The sequence below is a fragment of the Somniosus microcephalus genome, chromosome 24 (genome assembly GCF_052327205.1).
Source record: "Somniosus microcephalus isolate GS21.2 chromosome 24, FLI_Smic_1.0, whole genome shotgun sequence".
NCBI classification, from domain to species: Eukaryota; Metazoa; Chordata; class Chondrichthyes; order Squaliformes; family Somniosidae; genus Somniosus; species Somniosus microcephalus.
In genome coordinates this window covers 43,091,891-43,107,906 of record NC_141010.1, presented here as the reverse complement: position 1 = coordinate 43,107,906, position 16,016 = coordinate 43,091,891, and the positions used below count along the sequence as shown (strand labels likewise).

Sequence of the window (16,016 nt, the reverse complement as noted above, 5' to 3'; positions counted from 1 at the left end):
CTGAAATATGCAATCTACAGCTTCATCACCACAAGGATTGACTGTTGGTGAAAAGTGGCTCTGAAGCAGCATTATTGTTAATGAACACAGAGCAACTGCGGAGAAAGAGATTTTTAATTATTGAGCCTAAATGGTAACGAGGGGGCACCTGGATTTGAACCAAGGACCTCTTGATCTGCAGTCAAATGCTCTACCACTGAGCTATACCGCCAGAGCCCTATTCGTAGCTTTCTGCTTCACATCAAAATGTTGCATAGCGCAGGACACCATGAGGGATAGGAAGATGACGGGGTCATGTCAAACAAATATTAGATAAAGCTAACCATTGCTTTAAAGAGACTCCTCACCCTTCTTTCAAAATTGGCAAGAAATTTTATGCAGAGTTATTTTTCAGCTGTTCAAAATCATGGAAGTTTTTTATTGTGCAAATTAAGCTGTTTCTAGTGGCAGAAGGGCCAGTAACCAGAGGACACAGATTTACGGTGATTGACAAGGGAAAAAAAGGCAACATGTGGAGACATTTTTTTACACAGCGAGTTGTTGTGGTCTGGAATACACTGTTTGCAAGGGTGGTGGAAGCAGATTCAATGGTAACTTTCAAAAAGGAATTGGATAAATCCTTGAAGGGGAAACATCTACAGGGCTATGGGGTAAGGGAAGTGGAGTGGGATTAATTGAACAGCTCTGCCAAACACACGGTGCAGGCACAATGGAGCTAAAGGCCTCCTTCAGTATTATATCTTTCTATCGTAACTATGGACATGGTGTAGCGGACGGCGGGTATAACTATCGTTCTCTGTGATAACATAGGAGTTCATGAGGAGATATTTATATATCAACCAGGAACTTCTATAATCTGCAGTCAAATGTTCTACCACTGAGCTATAGCCCTCTCACAAGCCAATGTCCCATGAACTTCGCAACCGAATGATCCAACCGAGAATGCCCTGAGATTTACACACAAGCCCCACCCTCTCTTAATTGGGGCACATTTGCAGCCCAGCCGGATATTCACCCGCTCCTGAGGTGCCCCGCTCCATGCCCACGGCCTCATTCCTGGCACCAGGTCATTAAAATATGGGGGAAGGTCTCGCTGGTCTGTGCGCAGGATTAATGCCCATCTGGGGACAGGATTCTGCTGTGGGAAAAAGAGGTGGGTAGTGCACTGCCAGTGGAAACTTTTGCAAATATTTAAAAATCTCCCACTTTTCTTGGTGCACGACCTCGCTCTGAGAATGTTTGCTCAGGCTGCTCGCCCTATTCATCAGCTGAAGCTCAGTGGTAGCACTCGCACTAGTGAGTCAAAATGTTGTGGGTTCAAGCTACCCCACTCCAAAGACTTGAGTACATAATCCAGGCTAACACTTCAGTTTAGGTCTGAGGGAAGTGCTGGCTTGTTGCAAGGGCCATTTTTCAGGCGACACATTCAACCGAGGCTTTTCTGTCAGCTCTGGTGGGAGTAAAAGATCTCATGGCATTATTTGAAGAAGGTCAAGGGAGCTCAGCCATGGTCCTGGGTTCCATTTATCCCTAAACCAACACTAAAATTGCTGTTTCACTTTTCTCACTGCAGTTTGCGCTGACTCTATCACCGAAATAAGCAATCTACAGCTTCATCACCACAAGGATTGACTGTTGGTGAAAAGTAGCTCTGAAGCAGCATTATTGTTAATGAACACAGAGCAACTGTGGAGAAAGAGATTTTTAATTATTGAGCCTAAATGGTAACGAGGGGGCACCTGGATTTGAACCATGGACCTCTTGATCTGCAGTCAAATGCTCTACCACTGAGCTATACCCCCAGAGCCCTATTGGCAGCTTTCTGCTTCACATCAAAATGTTGCATAGCGCAGGACACCATGAGGGATAGGAAGATGACGGGGTCATGTCAAACAAATATTAGATAAAGCTAACCATTGCTTTAAAGAGACTCCTCACCCTTCTTTCAAAATTGGCGAGAAATTTTATGCAGAGTTATTTTTCAGCTGTTCAAAATCATGGAAGTTTTTTATTGTGCAAATTAAGCTGTTTCTAGTGGCAGAAGGGCCAGTAACCGGAGGACACAGATTTACGGTGATTGACAAGGGAAAAAAAGGCAACATGTGGAGACATTTTTTTACACAGCAAGTTGTTGTGGTCTGGAATACACTGTTTGCAAGGGTGGTGGAAGCAGATTCAATGGTAACTTTCAAAAAGGAATTGGATAAATCCTTGAAGGGGAAACATCTACAGGGCTATGGGGTAAGGGAAGTGGAGTGGGATTAATTGAACAGCTCTGCCAAACACACGGTGCAGGCACAATGGAGCTAAAGGCCTCCTTCAGTATTATATCTTTTTATCGTAACTATGGACATGGTGTAGCGGACGGCGGGTATAACTATCGTTCTCTGTGATAACATAGGAGTTCATGAGGAGATATTTATATATCAACCAGGAACTTCTATAATCTGCAGTCAAATGTTCTACCACTGAGCTATAGCCCTCTCACAAGCCAATGTCCCATGAACTTCGCAACCGAATGATCCAACCGAGAATGCCCTGAGATTTACACACAAGCCCCACCCTCTCTTAATTGGGGCACATTTGCAGCCCAGCCGGATATTCACCCGCTCCATGCCCACGGCCTCATTCCTGGCACCAGGTCATTAACATATGGGGGAAGGTCTCGCTGGTCTGTGCGCAGGATTAATGCCCATCTGGGGACAGGATTCTGCTGTGGGAAAAAGAGGTGGGTAGTGCACTGCCAGTGGAAACTTTTGCAAATATTTAAAAATCTCCCACTTTTCTTGGTGCACGACCTCGCTCTGAGAATGTTTGCTCAGGCTGCTCGCCCTATTCATCAGCTGAAACTCAGTGGTAGCACTCGCACTAGTGAGTCAAAATGTTGTGGGTTCAAGCTACCCCACTCCAAAGACTTGAGTACATAATCCAGGCTAACACTTCAGTTTAGGTGTGAGGGAAGTGCTGGCTTGTTGCAAGGGCCATTTTTCAGGCGACACATTCAACCGAGGCTTGTCTGTCAGCTCTGGTGGGTGTAAAAGATCTCATGGCATTATTTGAAGAAGGTCAAGGGAGCTCAGCCATGGTCCTGGGTTACATTTATCCCTAAACCAACACTAAAATTGCTGTTTCACTTTTCTCACTGCAGTTTGCGCTGACTCTATCACCGAAATAAGCAATCTACAGCTTCATCACCACAAGGATTGACTGTTGGTGAAAAGTAGCTCTGAATCAGCATTATTGTTAATGAACACAGAGCAACTGTGGAGAAAGAGATTTTTAATTATTGAGCCTAAATGGTAACGAGGGGGCACCTGGATTTGAACCAGGGACCTCTTGATCTGCAGTCAAATGCTCTACCACTGAGCTATACCCCCAGAGCCCTATTGGCAGCTTTCTGCTTCACATCAAAATGTTGCATAGCGCAGGACACCATGAGGGATAGGAAGATGACGGGGTCATGTCAAACAAATATTAGATAAAGCTAACCATTGCTTTAAAGAGACTCCTCACCCTTCTTTCAAAATTGGCGAGAAATTTTATGCAGAGTTATTTTTCAGCTGTTCAAAATCATGGAAGTTTTTTATTGTGCAAATTAAGCTGTTTCTAGTGGCAGAAGGGCCAGTAACCGGAGGACACAGATTTACGGTGATTGACAAGGGAAAAAAAGGCAACATGTGGAGACATTTTTTTACACAGCAAGTTGTTGTGGTCTGGGTTACACTGTTTGCAAGGGTGGTGGAAGCAGATTCAATGGTAACTTTCAAAAAGGAATTGGATAAATCCTTGAAGGGGAAACATCTACAGGGCTATGGGGTAAGGGAAGTGGAGTGGGATTAATTGAACAGCTCTGCCAAACACACGGTGCAGGCACAATGGAGCTAAAGGCCTCCTTCAGTATTATATCTTTCTATCGTAACTATGGACATGGTGTAGCGGACGGCGGGTATAACTATCGTTCTCTGTGATAACATAGGAGTTCATGAGGAGATATTTATATATCAACCAGAAACTTCTATAATCTGCAGTCAAATGTTCTACCACTGAGCTATAGCCCTCTCACAAGCCAATGTCCCATGAACTTCGCAACCGAATGATCCAACCGAGAATGCCCTGAGATTTACACACAAGCCCCACCCTCTCTTAATTGGGGCACATTTGCAGCCCAGCCGGATATTCACCCGCTCCTGAGGTGCCCCGCTCCATGCCCACGGCCTCATTCCTGGCACCAGGTCATTAAAATATGGGGGAAGGTCTCGCTGGTCTGTGCGCAGGATTAATGCCCATCTGGGGACAGGATTCTGCTGTGGGAAAAAGAGGTGGGTAGTGCACTGCCAGTGGAAACTTTTGCAAATATTTAAAAATCTCCCACTTTTCTTGGTGCACGACCTCGCTCTGAGAATGTTTGCTCAGGCTGCTCGCCCTATTCATCAGCTGAAGCTCAGTGGTAGCACTCGCACTAGTGAGTCAAAATGTTGTGGGTTCAAGCTACCCCACTCCAAAGACTTGAGTACATAATCCAGGCTAACACTTCAGTTTAGGTCTGAGGGAAGTGCTGGCTTGTTGCAAGGGCCATTTTTCAGGCGACACATTCAACCGAGGCTTTTCTGTCAGCTCTGGTGGGACTAAAAGATCTCATGGCATTATTTGAAGAAGGTCAAGGGAGCTCAGCCATGGTCCTGGGTTCCATTTATCCCTAAACCAACACTAAAATTGCTGTTTCACTTTTCTCACTGCAGTTTGCGCTGACTCTATCACCGAAATAAGCAATCTACAGCTTCATCACCACAAGGATTGACTGTTGGTGAAAAGTAGCTCTGAAGCAGCATTATTGTTAATGAACACAGAGCAACTGTGGAGAAAGAGATTTTTAATTATTGAGCCTAAATGGTAACGAGGGGGCACCTGGATTTGAACCATGGACCTCTTGATCTGCAGTCAAATGCTCTACCACTGAGCTATACCCCCAGAGCCCTATTGGCAGCTTTCTGCTTCACATCAAAATGTTGCATAGCGCAGGACACCATGAGGGATAGGAAGATGACGGGGTCATGTCAAACAAATATTAGATAAAGCTAACCATTGCTTTAAAGAGACTCCTCACCCTTCTTTCAAAATTGGCGAGAAATTTTATGCAGAGTTATTTTTCAGCTGTTCAAAATCATGGAAGTTTTTTATTGTGCAAATTAAGCTGTTTCTAGTGGCAGAAGGGCCAGTAACCGGAGGACACAGATTTACGGTGATTGACAAGGGAAAAAAAGGCAACATGTGGAGACATTTTTTTACACAGCAAGTTGTTGTGGTCTGGAATACACTGTTTGCAAGGGTGGTGGAAGCAGATTCAATGGTAACTTTCAAAAAGGAATTGGATAAATCCTTGAAGGGGAAACATCTACAGGGCTATGGGGTAAGGGAAGTGGAGTGGGATTAATTGAACAGCTCTGCCAAACACACGGTGCAGGCACAATGGAGCTAAAGGCCTCCTTCAGTATTATATCTTTTTATCGTAACTATGGACATGGTGTAGCGGACGGCGGGTATAACTATCGTTCTCTGTGATAACATAGGAGTTCATGAGGAGATATTTATATATCAACCAGGAACTTCTATAATCTGCAGTCAAATGTTCTACCACTGAGCTATAGCCCTCTCACAAGCCAATGTCCCATGAACTTCGCAACCGAATGATCCAACCGAGAATGCCCTGAGATTTACACACAAGCCCCACCCTCTCTTAATTGGGGCACATTTGCAGCCCAGCCGGATATTCACCCGCTCCTGAGGTGCCCCGCTCCATGCCCACGGCCTCATTCCTGGCACCAGGTCATTAACATATGGGGGAAGGTCTCGCTGGTTTGTGCGCAGGATTAATGCCCATCTGGGGACAGGATTCTGCTGTGGGAAAAAGAGGTGGGTAGTGCACTGCCAGTGGAAACTTTTGCAAATATTTAAAAATCTCCCACTTTTCTTGGTGCACGACCTCGCTCTGAGAATGTTTGCTCAGGCTGCTCGCCCTATTCATCAGCTGAAGCTCAGTGGTAGCACTCGCACTAGTGAGTCAAAATATTGTGGGTTCAAGCTACCCCACTCCAAAGACTTGAGTACATAATCCAGGCTAACACTTCAGTTTAGGTGTGAGGGAAGTGCTGGCTTGTTGCAAGGGCCATTTTTCAGGCGACACATTCAACCGAGGCTTGTCTGTCAGCTCTGGTGGGTGTAAAAGATCTCATGGCATTATTTGAAGAAGGTCAAGGGAGCTCAGCCATGGTCCTGGGTTACATTTATCCCTAAACCAACACTAAAATTGCTGTTTCACTTTTCTCACTGCAGTTTGCGCTGACTCTATCACCGAAATAAGCAATCGACAGCTTCATCACCACAAGGATTGACTGTTGGTGAAAAGTAGCTCTGAAGCAGCATTATTGTTAATGAACACAGAGCAACTGTGGAGAAAGAGATTTTTAATTATTGAGCCTAAATGGTAACGAGGGGGCACCTGGATTTGAACCAGGGACCTCTTGATCTGCAGTCAAATGCTCTACCACTGAGCTATACCCCCAGAGCCCTATTGACAGCTTTCTGCTTCACATCAAAATGTTGCATAGCGCAGGACACCATGAGGGATAGGAAGATGACGGGGTCATGTCAAACAAATATTAGATAAAGCTAACCATTGCTTTAAAGAGACTCCTCACCCTTCTTTCAAAATTGGCAAGAAATTTTATGCAGAGTTATTTTTCAGCTGTTCAAAATCATGGAAGTTTTTTATTGTGCAAATTAAGCTGTTTCTAGTGGCAGAAGGGCCAGTAACCAGAGGACACAGATTTAAGGTGATTGACAAGGGAAAAAAAGGCAACATGTGGAGACATTTTTTTACACAGCAAGTTGTTGTGGTCTGGAATACACTGTTTGCAAGGGTGGTGGAAGCAAATTCAATGGTAACTTTCAAAAAGGAATTGGATAAATCCTTGAAGGGGAAACATCTACAGGGCTATGGGGTAAGGGAAGTGGAGTGGAATTAATTGAACAGCTCTGCCAAACACACGGTGCAGGCACAATGGAGCTAAAGGCCTCCTTCAGTATTATATCTTTCTATCGTAACTATGGACATGGTGTAGCGGACGGCGGGTATAACTATCGTTCTCTGTGATAACATAGGAGTTCATGAGGAGATATTTATATATCAACCAGGAACTTCTATAATCTGCAGTCAAATGTTCTACCACTGAGCTATAGCCCTCTCACAAGCCAATGTCCCATGAACTTCGCAACCGAATGATCCAACCGAGAATGCCCTGAGATTTACACACAAGCCCCACCCTCTCTTAATTGGGGCACATTTGCAGCCCAGCCGGATATTCACCCGCTCCATGCCCACGGCCTCATTCCTGGCACCAGGTCATTAACATATGGGGGAAGGTCTCGCTGGTCTGTGCGCAGGATTAATGCCCATCTGGGGACAGGATTCTGCTGTGGGAAAAAGAGGTGGGTAGTGCACTGCCAGTGGAAACTTTTGCAAATATTTAAAAATCTCCCACTTTTCTTGGTGCACGACCTCGCTCTGAGAATGTTTGCTCAGGCTGCTCGCCCTATTCATCAGCTGAAACTCAGTGGTAGCACTCGCACTAGTGAGTCAAAATGTTGTGGGTTCAAGCTACCCCACTCCAAAGACTTGAGTACATAATCCAGGCTAACACTTCAGTTTAGGTCTGAGGGAAGTGCTGGCTTGTTGCAAGGGCCATTTTTCAGGCGACACATTCAACCGAGGCTTGTCTGTCAGCTCTGGTGGGTGTAAAAGATCTCATGGCATTATTTGAAGAAGGTCAAGGGAGCTCAGCCATGGTCCTGGGTTACATTTATCCCTAAACCAACACTAAAATTGCTGTTTCACTTTTCTCACTGCAGTTTGCGCTGATTCTATCACTGAAATATGCAATCTACAGCTTCATCACCACAAGGATTGACTGTTGGTGAAAAGTGGCTCTGAAGCAGCATTATTGTTAATGAACACAGAGCAACTGCGGAGAAAGAGATTTTTAATTATTGAGCCTAAATGGTAACGAGGGGGCACCTGGATTTGAACCAAGGACCTCTTGATCTGCAGTCAAATGCTCTACCACTGAGCTATACCGCCAGAGCCCTATTCGTAGCTTTCTGCTTCACATCAAAATGTTGCATAGCGCAGGACACCATGAGGGATAGGAAGATGACGGGGTCATGTCAAACAAATATTAGATAAAGCTAACCATTGCTTTAAAGAGACTCCTCACCCTTCTTTCAAAATTGGCAAGAAATTTTATGCAGAGTTATTTTTCAGCTGTTCAAAATCATGGAAGTTTTTTATTGTGCAAATTAAGCTGTTTCTAGTGGCAGAAGGGCCAGTAACCAGAGGACACAGATTTACGGTGATTGACAAGGGAAAAAAAGGCAACATGTGGAGACATTTTTTTACACAGCGAGTTGTTGTGGTCTGGAATACACTGTTTGCAAGGGTGGTGGAAGCAGATTCAATGGTAACTTTCAAAAAGGAATTGGATAAATCCTTGAAGGGGAAACATCTACAGGGCTATGGGGTAAGGGAAGTGGAGTGGGATTAATTGAACAGCTCTGCCAAACACACGGTGCAGGCACAATGGAGCTAAAGGCCTCCTTCAGTATTATATCTTTCTATCGTAACTATGGACATGGTGTAGCGGACGGCGGGTATAACTATCGTTCTCTGTGATAACATAGGAGTTCATGAGGAGATATTTATATATCAACCAGGAACTTCTATAATCTGCAGTCAAATGTTCTACCACTGAGCTATAGCCCTCTCACAAGCCAATGTCCCATGAACTTCGCAACCGAATGATCCAACCGAGAATGCCCTGAGATTTACACACAAGCCCCAACCTCTCTTAATTGGGGCACATTTGCAGCCCAGCCGGATATTCACCCGCTCCTGAGGTGCCCCGCTCCATGCCCACGGCCTCATTCCTGGCACCAGGTCATTAAAATATGGGGGAAGGTCTCGCTGGTCTGTGCGCAGGATTAATGCCCATCTGGGGACAGGATTCTGCTGTGGGAAAAAGAGGTGGGTAGTGCACTGCCAGTGGAAACTTTTGCAAATATTTAAAAATCTCCCACTTTTCTTGGTGCACGACCTCGCTCTGAGAATGTTTGCTCAGGCTGCTCGCCCTATTCATCAGCTGAAGCTCAGTGGTAGCACTCGCACTAGTGAGTCAAAATGTTGTGGGTTCAAGCTACCCCACTCCAAAGACTTGAGTACATAATCCAGGCTAACACTTCAGTTTAGGTCTGAGGGAAGTGCTGGCTTGTTGCAAGGGCCATTTTTCAGGTGACACATTCAACCGAGGCTTGTCTGTCAGCTCTGGTGGGAGTAAAAGATCTCATGGCATTATTTGAAGAAGGTCAAGGGAGCTCAGCCATGGTCCTGGGTTCCATTTATCCCTAAACCAACACTAAAATTGCTGTTTCACTTTTCTCACTGCAGTTTGCGCTGACTCTATCACCGAAATAAGCAATCTACAGCTTCATCACCACAAGGATTGACTGTTGGTGAAAAGTAGCTCTGAAGCAGCATTATTGTTAATGAACACAGAGCAACTGTGGAGAAAGAGATTTTTAATTATTGAGCCTAAATGGTAACGAGGGGGCACCTGGATTTGAACCAGAGACCTCTTGATCTGCAGTCAAATGCTCTACCACTGAGCTATACCCCCAGAGCCCTATTGGCAGCTTTCTGCTTCACATCAAAATGTTGCATAGCGCAGGACACCATGAGGGATAGGAAGATGACGGGGTCATGTCAAACAAATATTAGATAAAGCTAACCATTGCTTTAAAGAGACTCCTCACCCTTCTTTCAAAATTGGCAAGAAATTTTATGCAGAGTTATTTTTCAGCTGTTCAAAATCATGGAAGTTTTTTATTGTGCAAATTAAGCTGTTTCTAGTGGCAGAAGGGCCAGTAACCGGAGGACACAGATTTACGGTGATTGACAAGGGAAAAAAAGGCAACATGTGGAGACATTTTTTTACACAGCAAGTTGTTGTGGTCTGGAATACACTGTTTGCAAGGGTGGTGGAAGCAGATTCAATGGTAACTTTCAAAAAGGAATTGGATAAATCCTTGAAGGGGAAACATCTACAGGGCTATGGGGTAAGGGAAGTGGAGTGGGATTAATTGAACAGCTCTGCCAAACACACGGTGCAGGCACAATGGAGCTAAAGGCCTCCTTCAGTATTATATCTTTTTATCGTAACTATGGACATGGTGTAGCGGACGGCGGGTATAACTATCGTTCTCTGTGATAACATAGGAGTTCATGAGGAGATATTTATATATCAACCAGGAACTTCTATAATCTGCAGTCAAATGTTCTACCACTGAGCTATAGCCCTCTCACAAGCCAATGTCCCATGAACTTCGCAACCGAATGATCCAACCGAGAATGCCCTGAGATTTACACACAAGCCCCACCCTCTCTTAATTGGGGCACATTTGCAGCCCAGCCGGATATTCACCCGCTCCTGAGGTGCCCCGCTCCATGCCCACGGCCTCATTCCTGGCACCAGGTCATTAAAATATGGGGGAAGGTCTCGCTGGTCTGTGCGCAGGATTAATGCCCATCTGGGGACAGGATTCTGCTGTGGGAAAAAGAGGTGGGTAGTGCACTGCCAGTGGAAACTTTTGCAAATATTTAAAAATCTCCCACTTTTCTTGGTGCACGACCTCGCTCTGAGAATGTTTGCTCAGGCTGCTCGCCCTATTCATCAGCTGAAGCTCAGTGGTAGCACTCGCACTAGTGAGTCAAAATGTTGTGGGTTCAAGCTACCCCACTCCAAAGACTTGAGTACATAATCCAGGCTAACACTTCAGTTTAGGTCTGAGGGAAGTGCTGGCTTGTTGCAAGGGCCATTTTTCAGGCGACACATTCAACCGAGTCTTGTCTGTCAGCTCTGGTGGGAGTAAAAGATCTCATGGCATTATTTGAAGAAGGTCAAGGGAGCTCAGCCATGGTCCTGGGTTACATTTATCCCTAAACCAACACTAAAATTGCTGTTTCACTTTTCTCACTGCAGTTTGCGCTGACTCTATCACCGAAATAAGCAATCTACAGCTTCATCACCACAAGGATTGACTGTTGGTGAAAAGTAGCTCTGAAGCAGCATTATTGTTAATGAACACAGAGCAACTGTGGAGAAAGAGATTTTTAATTATTGAGCCTAAATGGTAACGAGGGGGCACCTGGATTTGAACCAGGGACCTCTTGAATCTGCAGTCAAATGCTCTACCACTGAGCTATACCCCCAGCGCCCTATTGGCACCTTTCTGCTTCACATCAAAATGTTGCATAGCGCAGGACACCATGAGGGATAGGAAGATGACGGGGTCATGTCAAACAAATATTAGATAAAGCTAACCATTGCTTTAAAGAGACTCCTCACCCTTCTTTCAAAATTGGCAAGAAATTTTATGCAGAGTTATTTTTCAGCTGTTCAAAATCATGGAAGTTTTTTATTGTGCAAATTAAGCTGTTTCTAGTGGCAGAAGGGCCAGTAACCAGAGGACACAGATTTACGGTGATTGACAAGGGAAAAAAAGGCAACATGTGGAGACATTTTTTTACACAGCGAGTTGTTGTGGTCTGGAATGCACTGTTTGCAAGGGTGGTGGAAGCAGATTCAATGGTAACTTTCAAAAAGGAATTGGATAAATCCTTGAAGGGGAAACATCTACAGGGCTATGGGGTAAGGGAAGTGGAGTGGGATTAATTGAACAGCTCTGCCAAACACACGGTGCAGGCACAATGGAGCTAAAGGCCTCCTTCAGTATTATATCTTTCTATCGTAACTATGGACATGGTGTAGCGGACGGCGGGTATAACTATCGTTCTCTGTGATAACATAGGAGTTCATGAGGAGATATTTATATATCAACCAGGAACTTCTATAATCTGCAGTCAAATGTTCTACCACTGAGCTATAGCCCTCTCACAAGCCAATGTCCCATGAACTTCGCAACCGAATGATCCAACCGAGAATGCCCTGAGATTTACACACAAGCCCCACCCTCTCTTAATTGGGGCACATTTGCAGCCCAGCCGGATATTCACCCGCTCCTGAGGTGCCCCACTCCATGCCCACGGCCTCATTCCTGGCACCAGGTCATTAACATATGGGGGAAGGTCTCGCTGGTTTGTGCGCAGGATTAATGCCCATCTGGGGACAGGATTCTGCTGTGGGAAAAAGAGGTGGGTAGTGCACTGCCAGTGGAAACTTTTGCAAATATTTAAAAATCTCCCACTTTTCTTGGTGCACGACCTCGCTCTGAGAATGTTTGCTCAGGCTGCTCGCCCTATTCATCAGCTGAAGCTCAGTGGTAGCACTCGCACTAGTGAGTCAAAATGTTGTGGGTTCAAGCTACCCCACTCCAAAGACTTGAGTACATAATCCAGGCTAACACTTCAGTTTAGGTCTGAGGGAAGTGCTGGCTTGTTGCAAGGGCCATTTTTCAGGCGACACATTCAACCGAGGCTTGTCTGTCAGCTCTGGTGGGTGTAAAAGATCTCATGGCATTATTTGAAGAAGGTCAAGGGAGCTCAGCCATGGTCCTGGGTTACATTTATCCCTAAACCAACACTAAAATTGCTGTTTCACTTTTCTCACTGCAGTTTGCACTGACTCTATCACCGAAATAAGCAATCTACAGCTTCATCACCACAAGGATTGACTGTTGGTGAAAAGTAGCTCTGAAGCAGCATTATTGTTAATAAACACAGAGCAACTGTGGAGAAAGAGATTTTTAATTATTGAGCCTAAATGGTAACGAGAGGGCACCTGGATTTGAACCAGGGACCTCTTGATCTGCAGTCAAATGCTCTACCACTGAGCTATACCCCCAGAGCCCTATTGGCAGCTTTCTGCTTCACATCAAAATGTTGCATAGCGCAGGACACCATGAGGGATAGGAAGATGACGGGGTCATGTCAAACAAATATTAGATAAAGCTAACCATTGCTTTAAAGAGACTCCTCACCCTTCTTTCAAAATTGGCGAGAAATTTTATGCAGAGTTATTTTTCAGCTGTTCAAAATCATGGAAGTTTTTTATTGTGCAAATTAAGCTGTTTCTAGTGGCAGAAGGGCCAGTAACCGGAGGACACAGATTTACGGTGATTGACAAGGGAAAAAAAGGCAACATGTGGAGACATTTTTTTACACAGCAAGTTGTTGTGGTCTGGAATACACTGTTTGCAAGGGTGGTGGAAGCAGATTCAATGGTAACTTTCAAAAAGGAATTGGATAAATCCTTGAAGGGGAAACATCTACAGGGCTATGGGGTAAGGGAAGTGGAGTGGGATTAATTGAACAGCTCTGCCAAACACACGGTGCAGGCACAATGGAGCTAAAGGCCTCCTTCAGTATTATATCTTTCTATCGTAACTATGGACATGGTGTAGCGGACGGCGGGTATAACTATCGTTCTCTGTGATAACATAGGAGTTCATGAGGAGATATTTATATATCAACCAGGAACTTCTATAATCTGCAGTCAAATGTTCTACCACTGAGCTATAGCCCTCTCACAAGCCAATGTCCCATGAACTTCGCAACCGAATGATCCAACCGAGAATGCCCTGAGATTTACACACAAGCCCCACCCTCTCTTAATTGGGGCACATTTGCAGCCCAGCCGGATATTCACCCGCTCCTGAGGTGCCCCGCTCCATGCCCACGGCCTCATTCCTGGCACCAGGTCATTAAAATATGGGGGAAGGTCTCGCTGGTCTGTGCGCAGGATTAATGCCCATCTGGGGACAGGATTCTGCTGTGGGAAAAAGAGGTGGGTAGTGCACTGCCAGTGGAAACTTTTGCAAATATTTAAAAATCTCCCACTTTTCTTGGTGCACGACCTCGCTCTGAGAATGTTTGCTCAGGCTGCTTGCCCTATTCATCAGCTGAAGCTCAGTGGTAGCACTCGCACTAGTGAGTCAAAATGTTGTGGGTTCAAGCTACCCCACTCCAAAGACTTGAGTACATAATCCAGGCTAACACTTCAGTTTAGGTCTGAGGGAAGTGCTGGCTTGTTGCAAGGGCCATTTTTCAGGCGACACATTCAACCGAGGCTTGTCTGTCAGCTCTGGTGGGTGTAAAAGATCTCATGGCATTATTTGAAGAAGGTCAAGGGAGCTCAGCCATGGTCCTGGGTTACATTTATCCCTAAACCAACACTAAAATTGCTGTTTCACTTTTCTCACTGCAGTTTGCACTGACTCTATCACCGAAATAAGCAATCTACAGCTTCATCACCACAAGGATTGACTGTTGGTGAAAAGTAGCTCTGAAGCAGCATTATTGTTAATAAACACAGAGCAACTGTGGAGAAAGAGATTTTTAATTATTGAGCCTAAATGGTAACGAGAGGGCACCTGGATTTGAACCAGGGACCTCTTGATCTGCAGTCAAATGCTCTACCACTGAGCTATACCCCCAGAGCCCTATTGGCAGCTTTCTGCTTCACATCAAAATGTTGCATAGCGCAGGACACCATGAGGGATAGGAAGATGACGGGGTCATGTCAAACAAATATTAGATAAAGCTAACCATTGCTTTAAAGAGACTCCTCACCCTTCTTTCAAAATTGGCGAGAAATTTTATGCAGAATTATTTTTCAGCTGTTCAAAATCATGGAAGTTTTTTATTGTGCAAATTAAGCTGTTTCTAGTGGCAGAAGGGCCAGTAACCGGAGGACACAGATTTACGGTGATTGACAAGGGAAAAAAAGGCAACATGTGGAGACATTTTTTTACACAGCAAGTTGTTGTGGTCTGGAATACACTGTTTGCAAGGGTGGTGGAAGCAGATTCAATGGTAACTTTCAAAAAGGAATTGGATAAATCCTTGAAGGGGAAACATCTACAGGGCTATGGGGTAAGGGAAGTGGAGTGGGATTAATTGAACAGCTCTGCCAAACACACGGTGCAGGCACAATGGAGCTAAAGGCCTCCTTCAGTATTATATCTTTCTATCGTAACTATGGACATGGTGTAGCGGACGGCGGGTATAACTATCGTTCTCTGTGATAACATAGGAGTTCATGAGGAGATATTTATATATCAACCAGGAACTTCTATAATCTGCAGTCAAATGTTCTACCACTGAGCTATAGCCCTCTCACAAGCCAATGTCCCATGAACTTCGCAACCGAATGATCCAACCGAGAATGCCCTGAGATTTACACACAAGCCCCACCCTCTCTTAATTGGGGCACATTTGCAGCCCAGCCGGATATTCACCCGCTCCTGAGGTGCCCCGCTCCATGCCCACGGCCTCATTCCTGGCACCAGGTCATTAAAATATGGGGGAAGGTCTCGCTGGTCTGTGCGCAGGATTAATGCCCATCTGGGGACAGGATTCTGCTGTGGGAAAAAGAGGTGGGTAGTGCACTGCCAGTGGAAACTTTTGCAAATATTTAAAAATCTCCCACTTTTCTTGGTGCACGACCTCGCTCTGAGAATGTTTGCTCAGGCTGCTCGCCCTATTCATCAGCTGAAGCTCAGTGGTAGCACTCGCACTAGTGAGTCAAAATGTTGTGGGTTCAGGATATGGTGTTAAGGAAGCTAAAGGTCCTGAATTTAAACAAGGGGAATTATGATGCCATGAGACGGGAACTGAGTAGGTCTGATTGGACAACGTTCCTGAGAGGACTGGAGGTAGATAAACAATGGCAAACATTTAAAGATAGAATGACAAAATTGCAAAAATTGTTTATACCAATCTGGCATAAAAGGAAATCTAAAAAGGTGACTCAACCGTGGATAACAGGGGAAATTAGAGACAGCATACAATCCAAAGATAGGGCGTATAAAATAGCCAAAAAAAGCGCCAGAGCGGAAGATTGGGAACAGTTTAAGATAGAGCAAAGGAGGGCAAAGGGCATGATCAAGAGGGGCAAAATAGCTTACGAAAACAAGCTGGCGGAAAATATAAAAACTAACTCCAAAAGCTT

The 16,016-nt window shown here is 45.0% G+C and overlaps 10 non-coding genes across 10 annotated transcripts; all 10 read right to left on the bottom strand.

Annotated features, from left to right (window-relative positions):
* Positions 1-139: 139 nt before the first annotated feature.
* trnac-gca (transfer RNA cysteine (anticodon GCA)) lies at positions 140-211 on the bottom strand. Its single transcript has one exon. It is a non-coding gene; the product is annotated as a tRNA-Cys (tRNA).
* A 1,519-nt stretch (positions 212-1,730) lies between these two features.
* On the bottom strand, positions 1,731-1,802 carry trnac-gca (transfer RNA cysteine (anticodon GCA)). Its single transcript has one exon. It is a non-coding gene; the product is annotated as a tRNA-Cys (tRNA).
* A 1,503-nt stretch (positions 1,803-3,305) lies between these two features.
* Positions 3,306-3,377, bottom strand: trnac-gca (transfer RNA cysteine (anticodon GCA)). Its single transcript has one exon. It is a non-coding gene; the product is annotated as a tRNA-Cys (tRNA).
* A 1,519-nt stretch (positions 3,378-4,896) lies between these two features.
* trnac-gca (transfer RNA cysteine (anticodon GCA)) lies at positions 4,897-4,968 on the bottom strand. Its single transcript has one exon. It is a non-coding gene; the product is annotated as a tRNA-Cys (tRNA).
* Positions 4,969-6,487: 1,519 nt separating this feature from the next.
* trnac-gca (transfer RNA cysteine (anticodon GCA)) lies at positions 6,488-6,559 on the bottom strand. Its single transcript has one exon. It is a non-coding gene; the product is annotated as a tRNA-Cys (tRNA).
* A 1,503-nt stretch (positions 6,560-8,062) lies between these two features.
* trnac-gca (transfer RNA cysteine (anticodon GCA)) lies at positions 8,063-8,134 on the bottom strand. The gene has a single exon. It is a non-coding gene; the product is annotated as a tRNA-Cys (tRNA).
* A 1,519-nt stretch (positions 8,135-9,653) lies between these two features.
* On the bottom strand, positions 9,654-9,725 carry trnac-gca (transfer RNA cysteine (anticodon GCA)). Its single transcript has one exon. It is a non-coding gene; the product is annotated as a tRNA-Cys (tRNA).
* Positions 9,726-11,244: 1,519 nt separating this feature from the next.
* trnac-gca (transfer RNA cysteine (anticodon GCA)) lies at positions 11,245-11,317 on the bottom strand. Its single transcript has one exon. It is a non-coding gene; the product is annotated as a tRNA-Cys (tRNA).
* Positions 11,318-12,836: 1,519 nt separating this feature from the next.
* Positions 12,837-12,908, bottom strand: trnac-gca (transfer RNA cysteine (anticodon GCA)). The gene has a single exon. It is a non-coding gene; the product is annotated as a tRNA-Cys (tRNA).
* A 1,519-nt stretch (positions 12,909-14,427) lies between these two features.
* trnac-gca (transfer RNA cysteine (anticodon GCA)) lies at positions 14,428-14,499 on the bottom strand. Its single transcript has one exon. It is a non-coding gene; the product is annotated as a tRNA-Cys (tRNA).
* Positions 14,500-16,016: the final 1,517 nt, after the last annotated feature.